This window comes from Onychostoma macrolepis, chromosome 02, assembly GCF_012432095.1.
Source record: "Onychostoma macrolepis isolate SWU-2019 chromosome 02, ASM1243209v1, whole genome shotgun sequence".
Classification (NCBI taxonomy): domain Eukaryota; kingdom Metazoa; phylum Chordata; class Actinopteri; order Cypriniformes; family Cyprinidae; genus Onychostoma; species Onychostoma macrolepis.
Genome location: NC_081156.1, coordinates 25,424,837 through 25,448,950, shown reverse-complemented (window position 1 = coordinate 25,448,950; position 24,114 = coordinate 25,424,837). Strand labels below are relative to the sequence as shown.

The 24,114-nt window shown below is 37.9% G+C and overlaps 1 protein-coding gene across 4 annotated transcripts in view; it reads left to right on the top strand.

Annotated features, from left to right (window-relative positions):
• spsb4a (splA/ryanodine receptor domain and SOCS box containing 4a) overlaps positions 1 to 24,114 on the top strand; it is a 76,466-nt gene that overhangs the window by 10,705 nt on the left and 41,647 nt on the right. Inside the window, exon 3 of one of the 4 annotated variants that reach the window (XM_058797734.1) lies at positions 9,603 to 9,705. The exons of 1 other annotated variant lie outside the window; for it this stretch is intronic. The gene's annotated coding sequence lies outside the window, so the exon portion shown is untranslated. Of the gene's footprint in view, positions 1 to 9,602; positions 9,706 to 14,040; positions 14,435 to 24,114 lie in introns of those variants that run through there. 2 more of the 4 variants (XM_058797724.1, XM_058797753.1) reach the window with 2 other exon arrangements.

Genomic DNA, 24,114 nt, shown 5'->3' with positions numbered 1-24,114 from the left:
GTGCTTTTTTGTGTGCTTTTGTCATTTGTGTCTTTTTTTAAAGATTTTAGTTTCATTTAGTTTAGTTTAGTTTTGGTTTTAGCAGATTAACTTATCTTATTTTAATTTTAGTTCTCAAAGTAACATTTCTTATATGTTCTTATTTTTTTTAAATGTAAGTTTTCCACCTAATATTTGTTTTTTGGTAACACTTTAGAATAGGGAACACATATTCACTATCAACTAAGTTTTCCCTGAACAAACTCCTCCTTATTAATAGTTAATAAAGTAGTTAAGTTTACTGTAGGTATGGGGTAGTATTAAGGGATCTAAAATATGATTATGCAAAATAAGGCATTAATATGTGCTTTATAAGCAGTGGCGGCGTTTCACAAAACCATAGTGTATAGCGCAGTGGGGTTGGGGGGGGAGATCGGGGCATGGGGGTTGTGGGTGTTGATTAATAAAACAATCCCATGGCACGCTGAAGCACTGAAATACGGAAGGGAAAAGAGAGAAAGGGGAAAAAAACACTGCATTGTCAGCATTGGTATAGTATCAGACACTTGTACTTAACATTATATGAAAATCAAGCTCAAATGGAGTTAACAATGTTTTTGAACAGAGAATGACGGCGATGGAGTGTTTTGTCTGTCATTAGAACCGCTTTAACTGTTATCTGAGGCAGCAATTTTACAGGTTATATAGCGTTGATTGTAGCTATATGGGTGCTTAGTTTTTCTTGTTTAATACACTTGGCCAAAATATCAAATGAAGCGCTAATGCACAGGATATTTAAAACATACAAAAGTATATGGCTAGACGACAAATAACCAGGGTTGGGAGGGTTACTTTTAAAATGTAGCCTATTCCTTTACAGTTACAATTTACTTCATCAAAAAAGTATTCAGTAACTTAATCCAAGTACCACAATATAAAAGTAATGTAATCTGATTACTTTTGGATTCCTTTTATTCACATATGTAAATAAAGTCAAAAAAGCAATATCTACTTTTATTTAACTATGACTTTAACAAAAACTATAGTACAAACTATTTGAAACTATTAAAAATAATCCAATCAGACATCTAGTGGCTATACAGTTTAGTATTAGTTTTATTTTATTGATTTTATTTTTTTTAATTTCTTTAACATGTAGTCTTAGTAAAAAATAAATAGTTTATACACAACATTAAAAAATTTACACCATATACATATTTGTCTATTTTAAAATAAGCCTATATATCGAAATGTATGTGAAATGCTGTGATCTTTCTTCATTTCATTGACTGATCCGGGGTGTGGGGACTCTCATGTAAATTTCTACATTTTCCAGCTCATCTTCCGCTAGAAAACTTACACACAACTGCAGTCATGCACACCATGGAATTTTAGATCACTAACAAACGCAAAATTTTAGCTAGCATGATGATTCCCATGCTAGTCGTACCTGCAATTGTTCAAGTTGGTTGAGTAGCCTTTATTAAAGCAAGAGTCTTCATGCATATAGCTTATGCTGTACAATTATGTTATTTATTTTATCCCCTTTGAAAACAAAATAACTGTGAAATTTCTAGACATGAAAACGTTTTTCCCAGCAGGAAGCATCGTAATTAACTGTAGCAGTGTCTCGTCCCGCGTTTGAAGAGAATAATTGTAGACGGGTGTTATTTGTGCGCGCACCAGCAGGTGGCTCACATTGTAATGGTTAGTTGTTGTGGATAAGAGCACGAAGCAGGAGATATCCCAAAATAAACAGTATTTAATGTAAACTTAAACTCAGGAGACAGGATAATCACTAGGAGAACGTACAACCACAAACACGTTGACTCAAGATAATACAGGACAAAGGAACTCAGGAGAACATAGAGCTTAAATAATAGGAAACCAATGAGATAATTAACCAGACACAGGTTGAACAGAATGAACTAATCAGGGAACACAGGAACATGACCAAATAAGGAGAAACAGGAAACTAAACAGGAACATACACGTGACACGCATGAGTCAACATGTGTCAACAGAACCAGGAACTACTGTATGATGAGTAGTGCTAAATATAGCGTTATTATGTCAAAAACTCATTTATTTAATTTTAAATGAAACAAATGTAATCCTGATAGTATTCCCACTTTTTAAAAAATGTAACTGTCATCTGAATACTTATTTTTTTTGATGTAACTGTAACGGATTATAGTTACTAGATTTTTGTATCCTGATTACGTAACATCTTTACATGTATTCCGTTACTCCCCAAGCCTGCAAATAACCTACTACTTCTCCGCTCTTCAAACACTCAAAAACATTAGCCTTTACATGCATAGTGTTTGAGTAAAGATAACGCTGTACTATTCAAACATCAATTATTTATTTACCCTTGCATTGCGAAAAGGTGGAGATCTGTCTCCTCCAGGCTGTGTGCACCACGTCAATCTGAATGGAGGCGGTGTGAATTTACGAGGTTTCGCTGAGAGCTTGATGATCCAATGGCGTTATGACATTTTACTGACAAGCTCTTTTAATGCTTATCATTGGTTAAATATTTTTAAAACCCTCTGATTTAAAATAATAATAATGAATTATAATAGAGATATGAAGTTTGGATAATTTTTCAAAGCACTTGACTGGGCTAGGGAATGGCAACTTCCATACGGAAACGCCGCCACTGTTTATAAGTAGGGCTGGGTATCGAGTTCGATACTTTTTAGGCACCGACCGAATTGCCTTGATATCATCAAGTATCGAAAAACTTTCGATACCTAAGGGGTTAATCTCATCAACGTCAATGAGGCAATAAGCCTGCAGCACTAGGTGTGTTCGACTAAAATGACGCGGCGCAGATTGATCAGTGTTTGACATCCGCGAGAGCGATTCGAAAGTGTACGGAGCAGTCTGCTCTCTATCGTGCGGTTTTGTTTACTACACACACACACACACACTGAAACGCGTGATTTCAGCATCTGCCGTCTCACTAAATGAGGACATAAACACATGAACAACATCTCCAGGAGTGCTCTGAGAGTCACTTCATTAGCATTTTACTGTTTGATTTGAGTAAAACTAGCGTCATATCATATATATATATATACACAGAACTGTAAAGGTATTCACAGCAACCCATCAAAATAAAAGTTCGAAGACACTGTGCCAGAAATGCATTACTATTGTTCAGCAGAATGTACACACTGTTACTACTAGGCTACTATTAAAATTATTAAAACTTAATATTTTTAAGTAATGATCCCACAACATTTATTCCATGTTTTAATTTTAATAGTAAATCCCCTTTGTTTGCCAAAATAAATAAATAAGCTTAGATTTTCAATAATTTAAAGATAAATGAAATTAATGTTTTATGCCTTCATTTGAAGACCAGAACACAGAATATCCGAGGAACAATAAAACATTTCATAAGGCTATTTTAAGAATAAATTTGAATAAACTAAGTTTTTATGCATTCAAATTAGACATACTACAATAGAATTTCATAACAATAAAACATATAGTGAAAGAAAATAAAACACCCACTTATGAAAGTGGATAAAGTCTTTAACAACCTAGAATAAATTAATAAAAATTATGATTCTGTCTGAGCTATGCGTTTTAAAACGAACACACACTAGTGTAAATGTAGCCTAATAAATGTAAATGTAGTTTACAGATGTGTAAACTGAAAACTATTTGAACTATTTGTTGGATATATTTTGTTTCTTTGTGCAGTGGCTCAGGAGATGAGGCTTTGAGTCTGTATAAATGTCAACACAAGCTGAAAAAATAAAACCAACGTTTTTTTGAGATAATGTAATCTTGTTAAAACTGATTTCATAAAATTGGTATCGAAAAAAGTATCATTCAGGAACCGGTATCAAACTCAAGGTATCGTTATCGATATCGAAAATTTTTAAACGATACCCAGCCCTATATATAAATACTAATAAAAAGCTAAAATGCTAGTACTATGCATGCTAATAAGCAATTAGTTAACAGAGAGAACTGTCCTTAAAATAAAGCATTACCTCTGTTATTTCAATAAATTCTTTTTTTTTTAACAATAACAACACTAATTTGTCAGCATCAAACTCACTTCTTCCCGTAAGACAATTATATTTTTAAGAAGTATCAGCTTATGCTCATACACCACTGCAACCTTATTTCCCCAGGTGCAAATGCTAAAATGTCTGCATAAATGTTTTCTTTTCATTTTTTTTCGGCCTGACCTGCGTGAAGAAGGCATGTGACCTTTGGTGATCTCTGATCCGTGTTTGTTTGTTTACATGTGCATTCCTTTAACCATGATGGAGTACACGTCTTGCTCAGACACAGCAGATGCTCCAGCCTTGCAGTTTGGAGTGACAATCACCTTTCCTCCATTCCCAGATGCACGTTCATTCACACAGTCAATGAGAGCGACGTTGATTATTGAAAGTAAAGGTCGACAGTGACATGCTCAGTCTATAATCAGGCTTTTTGTGCTTCACTGTGTCCAATAAGCACACAAATGTGTATTCACTGATCAGCCCTTATTATGTTTTTGTGCATCATTAGCATTTTGGCCTTTTCATCAGAATCTTTTTAAATAACATTTGATCTCTATGCTGGCTGTACATTTTTCCAGTGTGTTTTATTTATTTATTTATTTTATTTTTTTAAGGGATAAAATAATTAAGATGTTCTGAAGGAGTTAGAAAGATCATTCCACCATAAAGGTATGCTTTTGTGTATTGGTACCATGAGGTTGATGGATTTCTGGAGGGAATATTTTTCCGAAGTGCTTTTAAACATTTATTTTCTTATTAGTAAGAGGTGAAAACCTGAAGTAAATTTTTACATGTGGCCTCTCAAAAAAGGGAATGACTTCTGATTTATTTTTTTTATAATGAATGAAATACAGCTGGGTGGAACTTGGTAACCGATCAGAATTGAATACCCTTGAGTTTATTTATCTTGTGTCTAGAGTAATATTTGGAGGCAGTTTGGCCCTCCCGTGTTTGTGGAGACCCTTAAGTATGTCCCTTTGTGCCCTTTGAGGAGTGTTGCTTTATAAAAGCCAGATGAGACCAAATGTGTCCCTCAAAATGGTCGCTTGTAGCGTAAGCTAAACATATTGGGCGCCTTTTGATTATATTGACCTGGAGCAGCACAATAAATAATGCAAAGGGCTCTGAGAATGTCCAACAGTGACCACACACACACACACAGACACTCATTCGTTAAAGAGCGAGAGGAAACTACACCTTCTGCATATGCATATACCACTGCAAACAAATGTGAGCTCTCTCTTACGTGCCGACACACACTCCGTACTTGTTGCCCTTGGAGAAACTGTGGTCGGAAAGTGGATCCGCAGGCCCTCGTCTGCTGGCCGGGCAGGTAACAGGAGCCTGTGTGTCTCTGAATATTTCAGCGAGCGAAGTAGCAGCAGATAGAATTAGCAAATCAGCCATCCCATCCGCTACTCTCTGTATGTCAGGGCCCAGGGTTGAATTACAAGGGCCCGACATCCAAAACACATGCAGGCTATTTGGCTTAAACAGAACAGAGCCTTTGTGGTGATAACATTAAAAGAAAGGAGAGTGGAATAACATAAATACACACATTCTGTCAATTAGCCAGGTTCTGTTTAGTGGTCTGATAAGCCCTTAGTAATGCCCGACTGGAACAGAAGAGTTGTTTCTGTTCTTAAGTTGAATTAATGTTATTGCAAGGTTACGAAGAGGGCACAGAGCTGCTTTGTTCCAAAACCTAGAGAGCTGCCTACAGAGGTTCTGGAACAAAACATATTCCAAAAGGTAGTTAACTTAAGCTGCCTCCTAAGAAAATACATTTAAAAATTGGTAAAAAATAAAATAATAATAATATTATTACAATTTAAAGTAACTTTTTTCCATTTGAATATAATTTATTTCTGTGATAGCAAAGTTGAATATTCAGCAGCCATTATTTCAGTCTTCAGTGTCACATGATCCTTCAGAAATCATTCTAATATGCTGATTTCTTCTTATCAATGTTGAAAATAGTTGTGCTGCTTAATATTTTTTATGGAAACCATGATGCATTATTTAGGATTCTTTGATAAAAAGAAAGTTAAAAAGAGAAGCATTTATTTGACATTTAAAAAGCAACCATTTAGTGCATCCTTGAATTAACTTTTTTTTTTTCTTTTTTTTTTTTACAGTAATGTGTACTTATAATTAATTCAATACTACAAAAAGTAATTAAAAATGGTTCATATTTTGTAAATGAGAGATTTGATGAGGCTGCTACTTATATGGCAGTAATGGTTCATTAGGTTTAGGAAGAAAAGAATTCACTCAATAAAAAAAGCTAAGAAAACACATTGCTTTGGTCATGATTGGCAGTTGATTGGCCAAAATGATGGCTAATAGCATCTCCCAGAACTGTCTGGCACATTCTCACTCCAGACATCTGCCACCGAACATGAATTTCGACAAAATGTTTGCATGTTCTGCATGCTCTAATGTGTCTAAAGTATTTTATTATGTTTATAAATACAAGACCCACAGTGAATTCCCTAGTGGCCACTGCTTCCATTTCTATTTCTAATTTACGGCAGTTTGCCTGAAAGTTGTTTTTGTTCTCTTGAATACATGATGGAAGTGCTGCTTTATTTGCAAATTGTTTTTGTGAAATTGCCTTTATTCACATAAATTAAATGTGCAGCTTTGATGGAAACAGCAACTGTTACTGTATACCAATCTCATCCATTCCACTTGAGTGCATGTGGGGCTTTTTAAGTTTTATCCTCATAATTATACCAAATGTGTGTTTGTTGCGGTATTAAGGCCAGTGGAGGTGGAAATGGGACAGGGTGGATCATCTTATTGTGGGTGGTTTTAGGGTCATACACAGATCAACAGCTGCCATGAGGGTCACAGTGGTCATTGGGGGAAAAGAGATGAACGAGAGGCCATCAAGCTGATTAAACCCTGACCTCTTAGCCCTCCCCTGACCTCACGAATAGTCACAGAGACAGAGACCCCCACTGTCACTGTTGTGGACCTCAATAAGAGACAAGGACATTATGACACACAAAGACACTTAGATTAGAAAGGACATGACCTCAAATGAAAGGGCATGGAGGAAATGCTGTAAACTCTAAGATTCTCTACAAAGTTTGTGACTTTTGATTCATCACAGTGAATCGAATCTTTTGAATCAGTTCACCAAGAAGATTTGTTCACATTTATTCATAGTAACTCTTTTTACACACAGCTGATTTATTCAAAACATGTCTGTGGCTGAAACAAGTCTTTTTATTTTACAAATGTGTGTCTTCAAGTCTACTAATGGACTTCTGAAAGAGTGTTTTAGCATCATTAGCATTCTCACAACAAAGCAGATCTGTAATTTCTTCCCTCCATTAACTGCTAGGCATTACATTTATCATGCTACAAGAAAATAAAACCCATAGCTTAAATATTAGCTGTTTCAATTATGTCCTTTCATCATTTAATATAATTGTGTGGGTCATCAGTCAGTTTTACATATTCATAATTCTTCTGCCTTCTTTCTCTGCTTGTAGTGAACAAGATTGACTCTCACAGCTAACTGAATGAACAGCATACCCCCTCCTGTTCAGTCCGGCAGTGAGTTTTTGTTCATGAAAAGGATGACTGATTCATTGAGATGTCATAGTTATTGTGTTCACAAAAATTTACTTTACATTCAGTCTTTAAATTACAGTCTTCAGTGTCACATGATTTTTCAAAATTTATTCTAATATGCTAATTGGCGCTCAATGATTTTTTTGGGAAACTGTGATGAATTTTATTCAAAATTCCTATATGAATAAGAAATAAAAAGCATTTATTTGAAATAGAAATATAACAACATAAAGGCCCGGTTTCAGAGACTAAGCCAGGATTAGGCCATTGTTCAATTAGGACATTTAAGTAATTTTTATAAACGTGCTTAGGAAAAAACATTACTGGTGTGCATCATGAGACAAAACAAAAGCACTGATATATTTTAAGATCAGTCATTGCAAGTTTCTTTTAGTTGAAACAGCTCAGACTTACATTTTAGTCTAGGACTAGGCTTAAGTCTTGTCTGTGAAACCAGGAGAAAGTGTATCTCAACTAAATATACCATTGAGATGTTCATTTGTCCTCGTCTTGTAAATATCTCATTCTGGCATCATTTGAAGGCTGTATAAGACCTCAGATGGTAGAGGTGGGAAATTGAAATTGAACACACTCATAAAGGAAGGAAGCTGTACCTGAAATGGAAGATTAAAGTGAGGCTGAAATATAAGGAACAGAGGAAGGAGATTGAAAGATTTTGGCTGGGAGGAAGGTTGTCGTGCCAAATCATTTATTTTATCCCCCATCCTTCCGTCTAAGCTCTGCGCCACTTCTCCACCACTTAAGGCATTGATTCTGTTCCCTTCCCATATTTATAGCCTGATGCTGTACTCTGCACATTCAGACGTCATATTGATGAGAAGCTGGAAAATCATCACACCTGGATCGAAGCTAAGAGAGACATCAAATGGAGCATTGACGCTTGTTGCCAGATCTCTAGACCAGTGTCTGTATGAGCAGTGTTTAAATGAGCTGGTTTCTCGCAACTGGAAGGTGATGTCATGTGTTTGAGTGGTGTCTGTGGTTTGAGTTTGTCTGTCGTGTTGGTTTCTGTGATTGTGTCCTGAGAGGGTTTTATTTGGAATGTCCTGTGTTTGTTGTCTGGAGTGTGTGTTTTGAAGTCTGTTTTTAGGTACATGTTTTGTATGGTGGTTTGTCTTGTTGGCTGTCTATGGTGTGTATGTTTATCCTGTCTGATTTTTTTGCTTTGCTCAAAGACACTCCCTTTTTGTGGACAAATGTGCAAATCTTTATGTCTGTATCCATGGGATTTCTGGGAAATCGGGAAATACAACCTCTGCACAGACACCCAGTATGAGATCCAGTTCGATATAAAAGATTTCAGTGAGGGTTTTCACATTAAAACTTTTAAACTTTTTTTTTTGGTGCAGAATGGTTCTGTGATATGAAAGAACAAGTTAGCCTAATATAAAATAGTTGTGTTTCATGAACATCTGTGATTATTTTTACATTTTTTAAGTGATTGAATCATGAATCATTTTCATGCAAATGTGTAAACATAATGAAATGAAAAGAATAAATGACCATACACATATAAAATGATGCGAAAATGTGAGACTTACAATTTATATACAAGTAGGCTATTATGGTTGTCTTTTTTTCTGAAGATAAATGTCATACCCAGCAGTAGACAATATAAGAAAACAAATTTCTCTCTCTCTATTAGTGCTGCTTTTTTATTTTTAAATTATTCTAAAACATGTTTTGATCAAGAGTTTTGGTCACTTTTAACTAACTGGTTTGATGAATGATTCAGTGACTCACTAATAATGACTCAAAAGATTTGAGCCAAAAAGCTTTGAATCAAAAACTGACTTTCTAAACCCAAGTGCTCATAAAGAAAAAGTCTGCATAAAAAGGGGGTTATATGCCTCATTTAAACCATGGAACATTTGATGTCTAATAATTAGCCATCCGATTTGGAGGTGAACCAATATCGATCACATATATTTTGATACATTTTGAAGTGAACCACTATTGACTATGTTCATTTTGTAGGACCAGCATACATTCATCATTTCTAAATGAGTGGCAAGGGACTGCTGATGTCAACAGAGAACACACAATATTCAATAGAAATACAGCTGATGGAGAGAGAAAGGTACAGAACATCGATTTTTTAATTGTTGCATCAACAGCTTAAATTAAAATAAATTAAATTCAGTTGATAAGAGTTCATGATAACTTTTTTTTTTAACAATAGTTGCATTAGGCCTCATGAACTATCAATGAAAAACACGTTTTTTATATATATTTATATAACATATTATATATGTATAATATATTTTAAAATACACTTCATAACTATTTAAATGTAGTGCTACATGTTCTGACAGTAAGTACAAAACATTGTAACCTGGAAAAAAACATTTGTTTGTGGGTTCTGAGTAAAATGTCTGTGTGCAGATGATTTTGTGTGTTTGGTGTGGTGAATGATATCAGTGTGGATCCAGCTGGTCTGTTTGCACCGAGTGCCCGAATAGAGGGGGGTGGCAGAGTTTTCCATGTGCCGCCACATGCTGATGTAAGCGGCTATTGTGTCATACACAAAGAGAAGGGTGATACAGTTGCTTCCTCCTGGATTCATCCATCTGTATGCGTGTGTTCTGTACGTGTGATCTTTAATTTTAATCTGAAGCTTGCGTGCTTGTTCATGTCTACTTTATGAATATGTGTCATCATATCCGTCACCACACGACCCGCACTCTTTCTTTCATTCTCATTCTCTCGTTTCTCTCTGCTTGCGTGTTTGCCATCTGTCCGGGGGCAGTTTTGTAACTGCCAGATGAGCATCCTTTTTGACTCCCCTCTCACCCCCTCCTTTCCACCCCTCACCTCTCTGTCCTCCAGCACTGGTGCTCGGACAATTGCGGGGCTTTGTCTGTGACACGTGTGTCGCCGGGAGGTGTGCCTGCCCCCCCACTCCTAAACCCCTCTATTACACAAAGACCACTCTGACGGAGCCCCCCTCCCAGTTCGCTGGGCCATTATCTCTTTGTGGAAGGGGGTCTCCCCTATTGTCCGATAGATTAACACAAGTCCCTCCCTTCTCTCCTGCTCCCCCAACACATGCTGGCCCAAAAGTGTTAAAACGCCCTGAAGCAGAAAACGAGGAGGCAATTTACACAGCCGGCCACAGCACTGGGTCAAAGAAGAGAGAGGAGAAAGACAATGAAAGATAAAGCTGGAGTAATTGGTAGGAGTTTGGTTGGAAACTGCAATTTGAAGCGACACTTCACTTCACTTCACAAATTAAACCCCCACTGCACCAGAGGCTCGAAGGAAAGATGCTTGATAAGTGCAGTTTTCTTCCCTGTGTTTACTTTTGAAACAGGAAGTTTGGGCTTTATGGGATTAGTGTTTATCTGTGACTGGCCTTTAGTTTAGAACTAGAAAGAACTACAGTCCCATTCCAAAAAGCATTGTGAATGACGCGATCAAATTGAAAAATGGATAAATATAAACCTATTTATTTAAATATAAGTACGTTTTTAAAAAACAATTAAAAATATAAAAATGACATTTATTGTCAAAATGCTTGTAAATGTAAATATTTAAGCATAGTTTCTCTGATTGGTGGATATTTCTTGGTGGAATCATGGGTAATGTAGTTTTTATGATTATTGTGAACATGATTATTTAAAAAATAAGTCGAAATAATGTTGGGTGGTGGCTTTAACAAAACAAACACCATCGATTAACAACCTTGAAGCACATAGTAAGTCTGTTTTTAAACATCTATAAGGTATTATTACAAATTCTGTTCCCCTATGGATGAAATTAATAGGATCTTTACTTCCAGAACCTAACTTTTACACTCCATTGCTAGTCAGAAGTAGATGGTGTTTGTGGGAAGGGTTTTCTTGTTATAGAGAGCATTAGATTGCATTATTTTTTTAAATGTAGCTTATTTGCACAATTTGTGCTTCAGACATGAATGATATTTAAAGTTATATGGCTGGTTAATATGAGTGACTTTTCAAAGTGAACAGATTTACATTTTGCAGATGATATTACGTAGACTTGCAAAAGAGAGAAAACAACCTCATTAATTTGGGAACCTCATAACTTGAGGGTGAAGAAGGGAACCCCCCTAAATCTAGCCAAAAGTTTTCACTTGCATCTCAGTACCATCCTTTGTGGATATTCAGTCACAGTTTCTGGAAGCAGATTTTTTGTTTTTTGTTAAACGAGGTGGTTTGTATATTTAGAGGAAAGGTAAATGACCATAAAGTACGTCTGGTGCAGTTGATCCTATATAACTGTATATATTTTCATGGCAACTTGAGGTTCTTTCAGACTGAGCTTCAGAGAGGAGACAGAGAGGAGGTCAGCATGTTTGAAAAGGCTGATTGAGTTTTCAACTAGAAGGTGAGAGGGGGTAGTGCAAGAACGACTCGCTCTCTCTTTACTGCCACAGACCTTTCGTTTTGTGTGTGGCCTTGGAGGAAATGGTCAGGAAACTCACGTCACCCTGAAAGACTGAGTACATTCAGGGTGTCTCAGAGGGATTTGAGTGTGTTTCAGGTTTGACAGGGCTTGCAGGACGGAGGGAGATGGTGTTTATTCAAGATCTGGAGCTTGACTGAGAAGTGTGCCTGTTAAATGTTTGACCTAAAGATGTGGGGTTAGTATAGCACAGTGAGTAAAGATCAAGTTTAGTTAGCAAAATGTTGTCTAGGAGTTGTTCAGACCAGAATAGACTTGTCTAGGGTTTTTCTTTCTTTCTTTTTCCAAGCAGTGCACATCCAGTTGATTGGATTAGAATAGCTATTTGGTTGCTATTTGGCAGAAAAACATCTGCTGAATTAATAAATGTATGCTACATACCTACTGATGTATGTAGCACACTTAATTTCTAGCGATTATCGCCGATTTGATTGCACAGATACTATTTAAACTAAACTGAGCTAGACAATGACATCTCTGAATTCAATAATGAAATGCCTTTAACTGAAAATTGAGTGTTTAATCTTGTACATTACTGACACTCTGTCCTCCAATTTGATACTGTTAAGTGCTTTGACACAATCTGTATTGTTAAAAGTGCTATATAAATAAAGGTGACTTGACTTGAATTAACTTGATGTGACATTGTGTTGGATATCATTTTTATGTATTTTCGAGAAAAGCAAGTATCACAAAAGAAACCCACATTTGGTTTGTTTGTTTTAGTATTTTATTTTATTGAATTTCTATTTTATTTCTTATTTCAGCATTTTTATTAAATTTTTATTTCAATTTATTTAGTATTTTTTTATTATATTGTATTTATATTTATTTATTTAGTGTTTTACTTTTTATTTTTATTTTATTTTCATTTTTAATTTAAATGTATTACAGTGAGATTATCTGTTGTGTGCATACTATATCAAAAACCCATTTGATGTATACCAGGGTTCTATGTGATATAAATAAAACATTGTTTATGTAGTAAAGGAAAGATTGATTCTCACTGAATACATTTTACTGAATTCAAATAATTTAATTTTCTTTTTATGCTGTATTGCATACTAGTGTAGAACCATTTTCAACAAGTTTTATCCAGAAACTCAGCAAAGTAGCATAATTATAAGTTCTTATATGGACGGGTTAGCTTTCCTTGAGTTAGCCAAAAACATATTTTATATAATTCGATGCTATCATTTCTATGGTTCTTTGTTTGTATATTTGTTTGTTTTTCCGGTGCCACTTTATATTAGGTGGCCTTAACTACTATGCACTTACATTTAAATGAATCATTTGGTACAATGCATTTATTGTGTACATACATGTATGTAATTACATCTGTAATTAATTACATTTATAATTACACTGTTGACCCATCCCTTACACCTTAACCCACCCTTAAACCTACCCATACCACCAAACCTGTCCCTAACCTTACCCGTATCCCACCTCAATAGCAGCAAAAGTGTTTTGCAATACAGTATGAACACAATAAGTACATTGTACTTATTTTTTGATGTAAGTACATAGTAGTTAAGGCCACCTAATATAAAGTGTGACCGTTTTTCCAATTTGAACAGGAGTAAAATCACTAAGCAAATCTGTGAAACACAGCTCTCCTGACCTTCTAAGGGAAGACGGGTCCTGGGCCAAAGGGCCATTTTTTTCCTAAAAGCAATGTTAAAATTGAATTTCTCATGTCGGACATAAGCACAGAAATGCTAAATCCTCATAAAGTTGTTGCCATTTAAGCTGGAGTCAGATTATCTTTCAAAACAGATATCCGAGCACTGGAAGTAACAGGCTGGAGACTCAAAGCATGTGTGTTTATGAGTAGCTCTCGGCTGATTGGCTGAGCTGAAAGTGTGAAAGACCGTAGGGAGGAGGATGCATGAGTCGGGGGTGGGGTTAGGGGCGTGTCCTCCCCTCTCTCTGTTTGCCTGGTGTCCCTGCTTGATGAGATCAGCGGATCGCCTTTCATCATGAGGCAGCTCTCACGCTGCTGCTCGCACTGCCGTCTGTCCTCTCTCTCTCTCCTTGTCCTCCCTCTTTCTCTCTCTTCTTCCCCTTCTCTCTCTTTCGGGCCGCCGAGCTGGAGTTCAGAGCCGGAGCCGCAACACAGGACGGAGTAAGGAGTGCGGAGTGGGACGGAGGCTGCCACGGCTGGGATTAACCTCAGGGAGGGGGTGGGGGGGTTACATCTCTGGGGAGAAGCTTCTTTTCTCCTTCCTCAGCAGGGAGACTCAGAGAAAAGAGAAAGAACTAGTGTGTGCTGCTTCTCACAAAGAGAGGAGCTCCTTTCGTCCTTTATTCCAGCGGTTTTTCCCTGAACGGGCAACAACAGGGGAGTTCTGCCGGGGGACCATCGCAACCGGGTCGGTGTAAGCGGCATGCGTTTGTGTGTGTTTGAGCGTAATGAACAACTTGATGTGTGTTTACTTGTGTGAGGAAACTATCCTGTGATCTTTCATTCCTTCCCTTCTTGCTTTAGGCTGTTTGGGTTACCTCATGTGCACTCTTTCTTTCTAGCTCCCGCTCTCTGGCATTCCCCGATGTCTTTTATTCCTCTAATAGAGGTTTGATCCTCTAATTAAGGTTTGATCCACCCTGGCAAGGATACTCAGCAGGGATACAGTCTTTTCTTTGTGTTGGATGTTACAGCTGCCCGTGATGTTTCTAAACCTGGGATTTCCACACATTTAATACTTTCTGAGCTCTAGGGAGTGGGTTTGAGTGCAGTTTGGGTTTCAGTGGGTTTGAGTGGGTTTGGGTTTCGGTGGGTCTGAATGCAGCGGAGGGGTTGTAGGGATGGTGCCCGGGTCCTGCTCTTGAGGATAGTGTGCTTGTGTGGCTTGGAAAGAGAAGTATTTTCACCTGAACCTGTGGCTCGTGTTTTCTCAGCTGCCGTGCACGATCAGATAAGGTGATTAGAGGACGGCTGGATCTTCTCCTCCCAGAGTTGTGCGTCATGGCTATCGTTTGTCTTTCTCTTTCCTCTGGTTTGGTGTTCAGAGGAAGCGTTCCCACAGCGCTGGCTGACTCTTAGCCCAGGGAGCAGATTTGAATGCTTTTCATTGTGTCCCTCATGTTTGTGTGCACGCGCGGCTTGTGGATTTGCATGTGTCTGTTTGCGCGCGTGTGGCTGTGTGTTTCCAGTGGGGGAATGTTTATGGAACAGACTGTGTGTGTGTGTTTTTGTGTTGAGGGCAGTGGGGCATCTCTTACAAAGAAGTACTGTGGTGGTGTCATGGTACAGTGGTGATATCAGATAGTAATGCCGTTGTTCTTTTTTTACATTTACAAATTTAACTTGTAAAACAAAAGTCATAATATTACAAAGTCATGGTCATACTGTGGCGCTTTCATAGTGCTGAAAAATTTTACCATGATGTTATAATGGTTATATAACACCATGTTAATAGTTATATCCCACAGTGCTTAAAGATTACCATATTCATGTACAGTGGTACCATGTCCAAAGAGCATGATAATGTCATGCTAATTTGATATATTCCACAGTGTTGAACAATTACTATTCACAAAAAGTGATATTTATATGGTATTACCACTGTACATGTCCTAAAATACCACACTACTTATAAGCCAAAGTACCAAAAGCTTATCATGTTCATTTTCAAGTCCAAAAACCTTGATGATTTCATATGCCTTTTTGTGAGTGATGTCTGCATGTGTGTGTTGCAAACAGTGTGGGACAAGGGCACAGGGTGTGTGTGGGACGAGGAGGGCAGTGGGACTGCTTTAATCACTGAGTGTGTTGTCTGAGAGCATTGGGCTAGAAAGAGCTGACTGGAGCTGCTCTGTGGGGAGAGGCTCTTCTGGGAGAGCTTAGAGCTCAGCTGTTAGCCGTGTGAAGAGCTACACAACCATTTGCCTAACCATTCAGTGCCCCTCCTTTAGAGAGGGCCACTGGATTAGTGCCAGAAGCATTTGTGTGTGTGTGTCCGTGCTGCTTAAGGGTTTGAAAGGACAGGAGGTGGGCTAGCACATCTGCCACAAGGCTGTATGTGTGTGTGTTTGTGTGTGAGTGTGTGATTACCGGTTTTGGGTTGGGGGTGGACACTTTAGTCACAGTGATAAATGGCTTTTGGGCTGTCAGAAAGCCTGGACTTCAATGGCTGTGTCTTATATTTACACTCTTCCTGCACATAGCTGCATCTGATGTTCTCACTGCAGCGCCTGAAGACTTTTGAGCTCCTAGGCACAGGGAAATTGAATGGGAAATTATATTGTGAGATATTTGGAACAGATTAACAGGAAGTACAGAAAAAAGTCGCATTTAATGAAAATCAGATTTAGCATGGCCCTGTCACAAACGTTTGGGATGTTTCATTGGCTTCCTGGTGACAAATAGATGCTTGAAGTCAACAATGTTTGACAACAGTGTTTTATTAAATTTTTATTGTGGTATTTATCATAGTTATTTTGCGGTAGTTTATAATATGGACTTGTTTTGCTAGACGGAAAGAAATATAATTGGATCTTTTATGGGAGATATTTGGAACAGTTTTACAAAAAACTGTTTTCAGTGTTGGTTATAATAAGAAATGTTTCTTGAGCACCATACCAGCATATTAGAATTTAAAAAGGATCATGTGTCACTGAAGACTGAAATAATGGTTGAAAATTCAGTTTTGCCATCACATGGATAAAGTACGTACATGGTAAGTAAACTATAAAAAATCTTACCGACCCAAGTGTTTCAACCTACCTGGTCTCATGGCATTTACGTACCTGGGTGCACTTTTTAGCGTGACATGAACACTTTCACACAAATTTACGGAGTTGCGATTAATAAAGCGTAATTTTCGCACAATTACTTGAAGAATATCATGCTATGACTTCAAAACAATATTAATATGCTGGGAGATTTGAAAACTGATACTTTTGAATGTTAGCATCGCACACATCCAGCTTCATATCTATGGGTTTTCATAGATGATAAGTTTGTTCGGTAGCTCACGGAGTACGGAGACGGACTTAGGAGGCGAGATCGCACCGGTTTGAATCCCGTGTAACTGAATTCTGAACCGCCGCAATACGTATCTGAAGCAACGTAATAATAATACGTAATAGTAATAGCAATACGTACCAATATCTACGTAATAAAAACGTGCCAGGGTTCACATATTGAACCTGTATTTTAGCGCCACTCAGTGGACATTTCTATTTGAAACTGCGGCGAAACGTGCAGCAAGGTACGTAAAACGGTGTCTCACAAAAAGTGCGCAGAGGTACATATTTTTATGAGACCAGGTTGGTTTCAACAGTAGTGAAGGTTTGGAGGTTTAATAGCTTTTTTGGTGACAAATGCACACAGTCTGCCATAGTTTATCCAATATAATAGTTTTGTGTTAGTTTGTAATACAAGCTTGTTTAGCTAGACAGAGAAATTGAACAGAGGTTTATATTGGGATAATTGGAATAGAGCCTACGTTAACAGGACATACAGGCAAAATGGCCACATGTAATAAACATTAGATGTAAAGTAACACATCCTTGTCACATCAGTTTGGATGTTTTAAATGTTCAAAGTCTGTGGTAGGTTTCACGTTGACTTGTTTTGTTCTGGTAAAGTATGAATGAGATATTTTTTTCTCTCACACCATGTCCTAGCCAGGCTCAATGACATCAAGCTAAAAACGATTAAAGCAATCTCTTACATGCTAATCTGAGTTTGTGACCTAAACAACAACAACTGCAACAGAAGACAGGACGTTTTGTCAGGGTTTCTATTCCTAAACTGAGGGAATCGTTGCGAAAATCCCAATCCTGCTTCACATATATGTTCTGATTGGCTGTGATTGTCACTTCACACATTTCAGTAAATAAGTTTACATGTTGTTTACATGTTACATTGTCTAGGTCTGTAATTCTGACTTCAGTCCGGATAAAGTGTTTGTATGACACTCTAAAAGGATGAACTGACTAAAATCGTCTTTTTAAAGTGCTTGTAAATGCACTTAGCGTTGACAGAAAAATTACTTATCTCTGGTTAGGAAACATTGTCACATTTGATGTTACTCTTCTGACCAGATTTCACAGTCCTGAATGTTCTTATGCTGTCGTTTCCTTTCTGTTGTCATTTGAGAATATTTCATATTTATGCTCTGTGTGACTGGTATTTTAGTGTGCAGACGAGGCACGGGTTAAATTAACATTAGTAAAGTGTCATGCGATGGGGTTTCGTTGCTATGAGTAGCTGCGCATACGTTGTAAACAGATATCTGACTTCTAATTGAAAGCAGCGATGTCGTAAGGTTCGCATTTATCCTGTCTCGGCTGTATTCATAGTCTCTAGTTTCACTTTGATGTGACAGGCTCCAAGGGCGATCGCTGGATTCATCTGCTTGTGTGTCACTTCAGAACACATCTTGCCCATCAGGACATGTCGTACGGAGAACTTTCTCTCACACACTCGCACTTAATACCCAGTGTGCACGAACGTCTCATAATTTTTATTACTAAACACGGCCGTTGGCTTCTACTTTATTCTAGAATGCTCTGAACAGAAAAACAGCAAGGCCTGCTTCGACAGATGCCTGTTGTGGGAGCATTTCTCTCACTTCACGTGCGTGTGTGTGTCGGTGGTGTGTCTCCATGGGCTAGGTCTGTTTAATTAGGACTGTGTAGGTGGACAGAGGCAGGGGGGACATGTGGCCATACGGCTGTCTGTCCTGTGCCCTTTGAATGATAGAGTGCTGGACACGGGCTTTACTGATCTGCCGTCTGTGTAAGTGACAAAGAGAGAGGGACAGGGAGATTGATAAGGGTGGGGGTGGGGAGGAAAACAAGACGGAGAGAAAAGATGGACAAAAATGAAATGTTAGCGCTGCTGGAAAAAAACAGGTACTTGTCGATGGTGTGCTGGGTTTTTGCAGGTCTATGAATTGAATAAAAGTTAAAATTGCTCATCAAATATCTTACATAAAACAAAAAAATAATTGTGTAGTATGAGACTTTCAAGCTTCAATATGTTACAAAAACACCATAAAAGTAAACCATATGATTCATTGTGTGCTAGTTTGTTGGTAAGATATATATATATATATATATATATATTTTAAAGAACTCTCAATTTCCTCATGCATTTATTTACTCAAAAATACTGTAAAAACTGTAATATTGTGGAATATTATTGCAATTTAGAAAAACTGCTTTCTATTTTAAAGTGAAATTCATTCCTGGCGTGGCAGAGCTGAATTTTCAGCTGACATTACTCCAGTTTTCTGTCACATTGTCAATCAAAATCATTCTAATATGCTAATTTGGTCAAACAACATTACTATTAATGTTGAAAACAATAGTGTTGCTTAATATTTTTATGGTAACTATAACTGTGTTAACATTGTTTTTTAGGATGGAAAGTTAAAATTACAGCATTTTTAAAACAGAAATCCTTTGTAACATTATGAATGTCTTCACTGTCACTTTTAATCAATTTAATGCATCCTTGCTGAATAAAAATATTAATTAAAAAAACAAACAACAAAAAAAAACATCATATTGCAAAATTTAGGTTGTTATTCACTGGAAATTATTTGAAAAATTCCCCCCTGTGATCTGTTTACTACTGCAGCCAGATCATTCAGTCAGTAAAGATTTGATCAGTTAATCATTCAAACTAAAAATTCAAGAAGTTTATAAAAAAAGATCTGAATGAAAAGAACAATTTATTCACAGATTTAGTAATGAACTCTCATGACTGTGCCAAGGAGAACTAGAGCAGCTGTTCAGAATATCAGTGAGTAACAACTTAAATATCAGGTCTGTTCATCACACAAAGCTGTTTTATTCAGAGGATTTATAATATACATTTGTTAGGTAGTTCAAGAGCAACTGCTTTTAAGATACATTCATGCTGCTTTTTTGAAGCTTGTAAGTTATAGCCCTCATTCATTGTAATTGTATGGAAAATACAGCCAGGTACAACAAAATCAAAATATCTCTTTGTATGTTCCCGTTTCACAGCAGAAAGAATGTCATATGGGTTTGGAAGGACATGAGAATGAGTGAAAATGTTCATTTTTGGATGACCTAATCCTTTAAGGTAGTCTAAGATGATTTATTAGCTTGAAATCAGGTCTGAGGTCTGACAGTCTAGCTAATCAACAGTCTAGACCAGCTGCATTTTCAAACTGGTTTTAACTTGATTATCCAGCTGGGAGTGAGTTAAGAAACAAGAGACGGAAAGTGTGAGCAAATGAATGACACAAGCCGCAGAGGAAAGAGAGATGTTCCCGGTGAAATGGAGAGAGAGAGAGAGAGAGAGAGAGAGGATGCAAAGATAAACAACAGATGGCGAATGCGTGTTCCTACTCATCAAAGCCACCGGTGGCTAGAGGTGTGCGTGTCCATCACGTCTCTGGTGACCAGGGTAACGCAGGCGAGGGGCCAGGCACCAGGCTCTTGCTTTATCACAGACCCCCCACCCTCCTGAAGGGAAACGCAAGCCACACAGCGTGCGAGAAAGAGGCCCTGCTGAGGGTCTGACGGGTGCTGAAGCATAAACAAATTCAGATGAGGATGTACACAGTAATGGCCAGTAGAATAAACAGTGTGAACACAGACACACGTCGCATAGCGCAGCTCCACAGATTCAGATGTGTATTATTTAAAGAGATAATCCTCTAAAAATTAAAATTCTGTCATTATTTACTCCCCCTCATGTCATTCGAAAACTGTATGACTTTGTTTGTTCTTTGTAACACAAAAGAAGATATTTTGAAGAACCAAACAGTATTGGGTCCCATAGACTTCCATAGTATTTCTTTGTCAATTTTGTCCATCCGTCATGGAATAAAACCACATGAAATGACCAAGTGAAATTACCAAGTGTCCATCCATTCATCCATCCACCCACACTGTGATTTTTGTTTGTTCTGTCAGTTTTACTTAGTCAAATGGGTATATTCACACTTGGTCATTTCATGCCATTTTATTTCAACTGTAAATGTCCTCCAAGATGCAACACATGCCTTTCTGCCAGTCAGATTGCATGGACAGACCTAGCTATTGTGTAAAACAACATTCAGGCCTTTTAAGCAAGCAGCCTGGGCTCTGCGATATTATCATTCCTCTAGTCATGCAGAACAGCTACAAGCTCTTGAGTCCTGGGGAGTTCGCCAAACACGCAACGCAGCGGCGGAAAATTCAATTACGCTGGCCTGAAAACAAAGAATGCTATCTTTATGATGGGACAAGCAAAACAAATAGAGCCTTGAGTGTGGAATGGCAAATTGAGGAAGATGTTTATTATCCAAAAATGTTGCAGATTGAAGACCAGTTTCGATTTTTATTCTTAATTTCAATAACCCAAAATGGCTTCCAAGCATAGAAAAAAAGACATTTGGCTTGATTGAAAACATCACACCACAGAGGAGCCACAGGGCACAATTACACCAGTGTTGTTTTGACTTCTACTTCGCTTTTCTTTGACTTATAGCCATAGTAGCCCCATCCCAGAGACACGCTCACCAGCCGAGTGCTTTTGTTTTTCTAATAGATAAGTCAGCACAAATGGGCATTTTCCCATGCGGAGACGTACGGCCCTGGCAGACCGCTTTTATATGTAGTCTTGTCTCGCATGGCTAAGCAGATGGAGACAGCACATCAGCGGTCCATTAGAATGAGGTTGTTATAGTTACATTAGTCGTGTCTCATATGGTTCGGGATCATTACCCCTGAGGAGAGCGAGTGTAATTGATGTAGTGGACTTTTTTTTTTTTTCACTTCTCAGCTTGACGTTGGCATTTTATATCAGCAGTGTAACGCCCAAAGGCACGGTACAGTCATGCCATGCGGTCACCGTCTTACGTGTGACTCAGTCACTCTGCTGTGACGCATTGAAATACACCAGCTGTCCGTCTGTCTATCTATCTTTCGATCTATCTATATCTGCCAGTCTGTCTATCTTTCCATCCATCTGTTTATTCATTTATTCTTCTTTACTGTAAACTGTCAACACAGTTGAAGTTAAAAGTCAATCTATTTTGGGCGATGGTTGATACAGGAGGTATAATACTTGGTTTTATGTAAACATAAATATAGAAATATTAGCGGGTGTAAAGTGGACATTTTTTAATCACCCTAATGCACTTTCAGTTTTATACATTTTCAGGCTCAATCTGGTGCTTAATGGAATGAATTGATCCACAAAAAGCTTTTTGTTGTCTCGTCAGTGTACTTTGTGTTTCTTTTTCTCAGACCTTGTTTTACAAGCCTTCATGTAATTACCTAATGTGAGAACAGTGTTTAAAAGTCTGTCTACAACTCCCAGACTAACAGCGTAATTATGTTTGTGTCGGTGTTTATTACAGTTATTAGTGACTACAGCGGTTTGAATGAGGGAATGTTAGTTAAACTGACGTGTGCGCTCTGAACCAAACGCAACCTGAATGAAACACATTACTGTGCCTCTGCACGGCAGCAAGACTGTGAAACCCTTTGTGCCCTGCCGCAGGAGCCTCTCCAGCTCTGAAATACGATACGGAAAACCTAACACCTTGACTCCTAGCACACGTTATGATAGCTGTGAGTGGCATGTTAGGGCAGCAACCTCTCTCTCTTTCTCATTCATTCATTCTTTCTTTCTCTCTCACACACGCACACATTCACATTCTATCCTACTTCTTTCATGACCTCATTTATTTTTCCTTTAATATTGGTAACACTTACCCAGGATTCCGGGCTCTGACTGTCTGGCCGTCTGGCTACCCTCCTTCCTGTCGTCTGAATTCAGCTCTCTCTTTTCCTGTCTCTCTTTCTCTGTGACCTTAATGTGTTGAGACTTTCTGAGATGTGTTTCTGCCCATGTACAGTATGTGTGACCTTTTTCCTTTGTGTCGGTGACCCACGTTGGTGATGACTGTTCGTCTGACTGAGTGTGAATATGTTATTCAGCACTGCTATGGAGAAGCTAAAAGAAGCGACACTTCTAACTCACCTACATACGTTAGTAGCATAGCTGAGGCGTTTTTACAGTATCATAGCTTGTCTGATAATGAGCTGTACTCTGACAAGTAGTAGTCTAACATGATGCTGTTTAGTTGTATCACACAAACAGCCTAACAAGCTACAGTAGTGTGCTAATAATCTAACACACTCTTCTCTTATTCAATTCATTTAGTGAGTCAGTTTGTTTAATGGTTCATATTAATGAAGTGGATAAACTATTCACTAGTTTATTTGAATTGAAATTCCTGAAATTCCCTATGCTGCATTTTGGGGTTTTTTTTGTAGTGAAATAAACGTTGACACATGGAAACAGCTAAATACTGCTGTTTATCACTATGCTTTGTTTTTCAAAGTTGAACTTTTTGACTTCTTCTTTGAAACACTGCATTCATGACACTGAAGAAACGGTTAGATACTTTGCAACGTTCAGATGCAATGGACACAATAAGACAGTTTATGTAAACATCCCCTAACTGTCTTTATTGTGGAGCTGCTTCGTGGGTTGAGACTTTCTTATTCCAGGAAAAGACCATGCATCACTTACTGTAGCAGGAAGTTCCTGCTAGCGTTTCATACATCAGTATCGCATCTCCAGCGCAGTCTGAAATGGGCTTTTAATGTGGAGGTATTTTTGTGACATTGAGGCTGATGCGAACTGAATCTCTCGCTTTTGTTCTCTCTTTTTCCTTCTCTCACCCTTTCTCACAGGAACCTAGAAATAAATAATGCTGTATTTTGGCTTCCATTTTTTCCCTAGTGCTGATTCTCATACTTAGAGTTATTGAGGCAGTATTAAGGCACATATTCTTCATGTAACTTATCCCATGCCATTTGTGTTACAGATTCCAATGATGCCTGAAAATGTGTATTTCAGTGAGCAGAGACCAATAATGACTCTTTTATGCAATCAGATTAACCATCAAAATAATCACAATAGCCAATAGCCTCATGGTTAGTGTATCGACATACAGTGCTACTGCGCTCACGCATGGAGACCCGAGTTCGATTCCCGTCTTGAGGTCATTTGCCGATCCCGTCCCCTTCTCTCCTCATAGTACTTTCCTGTGGTCTCTCTACTGTCCTATCT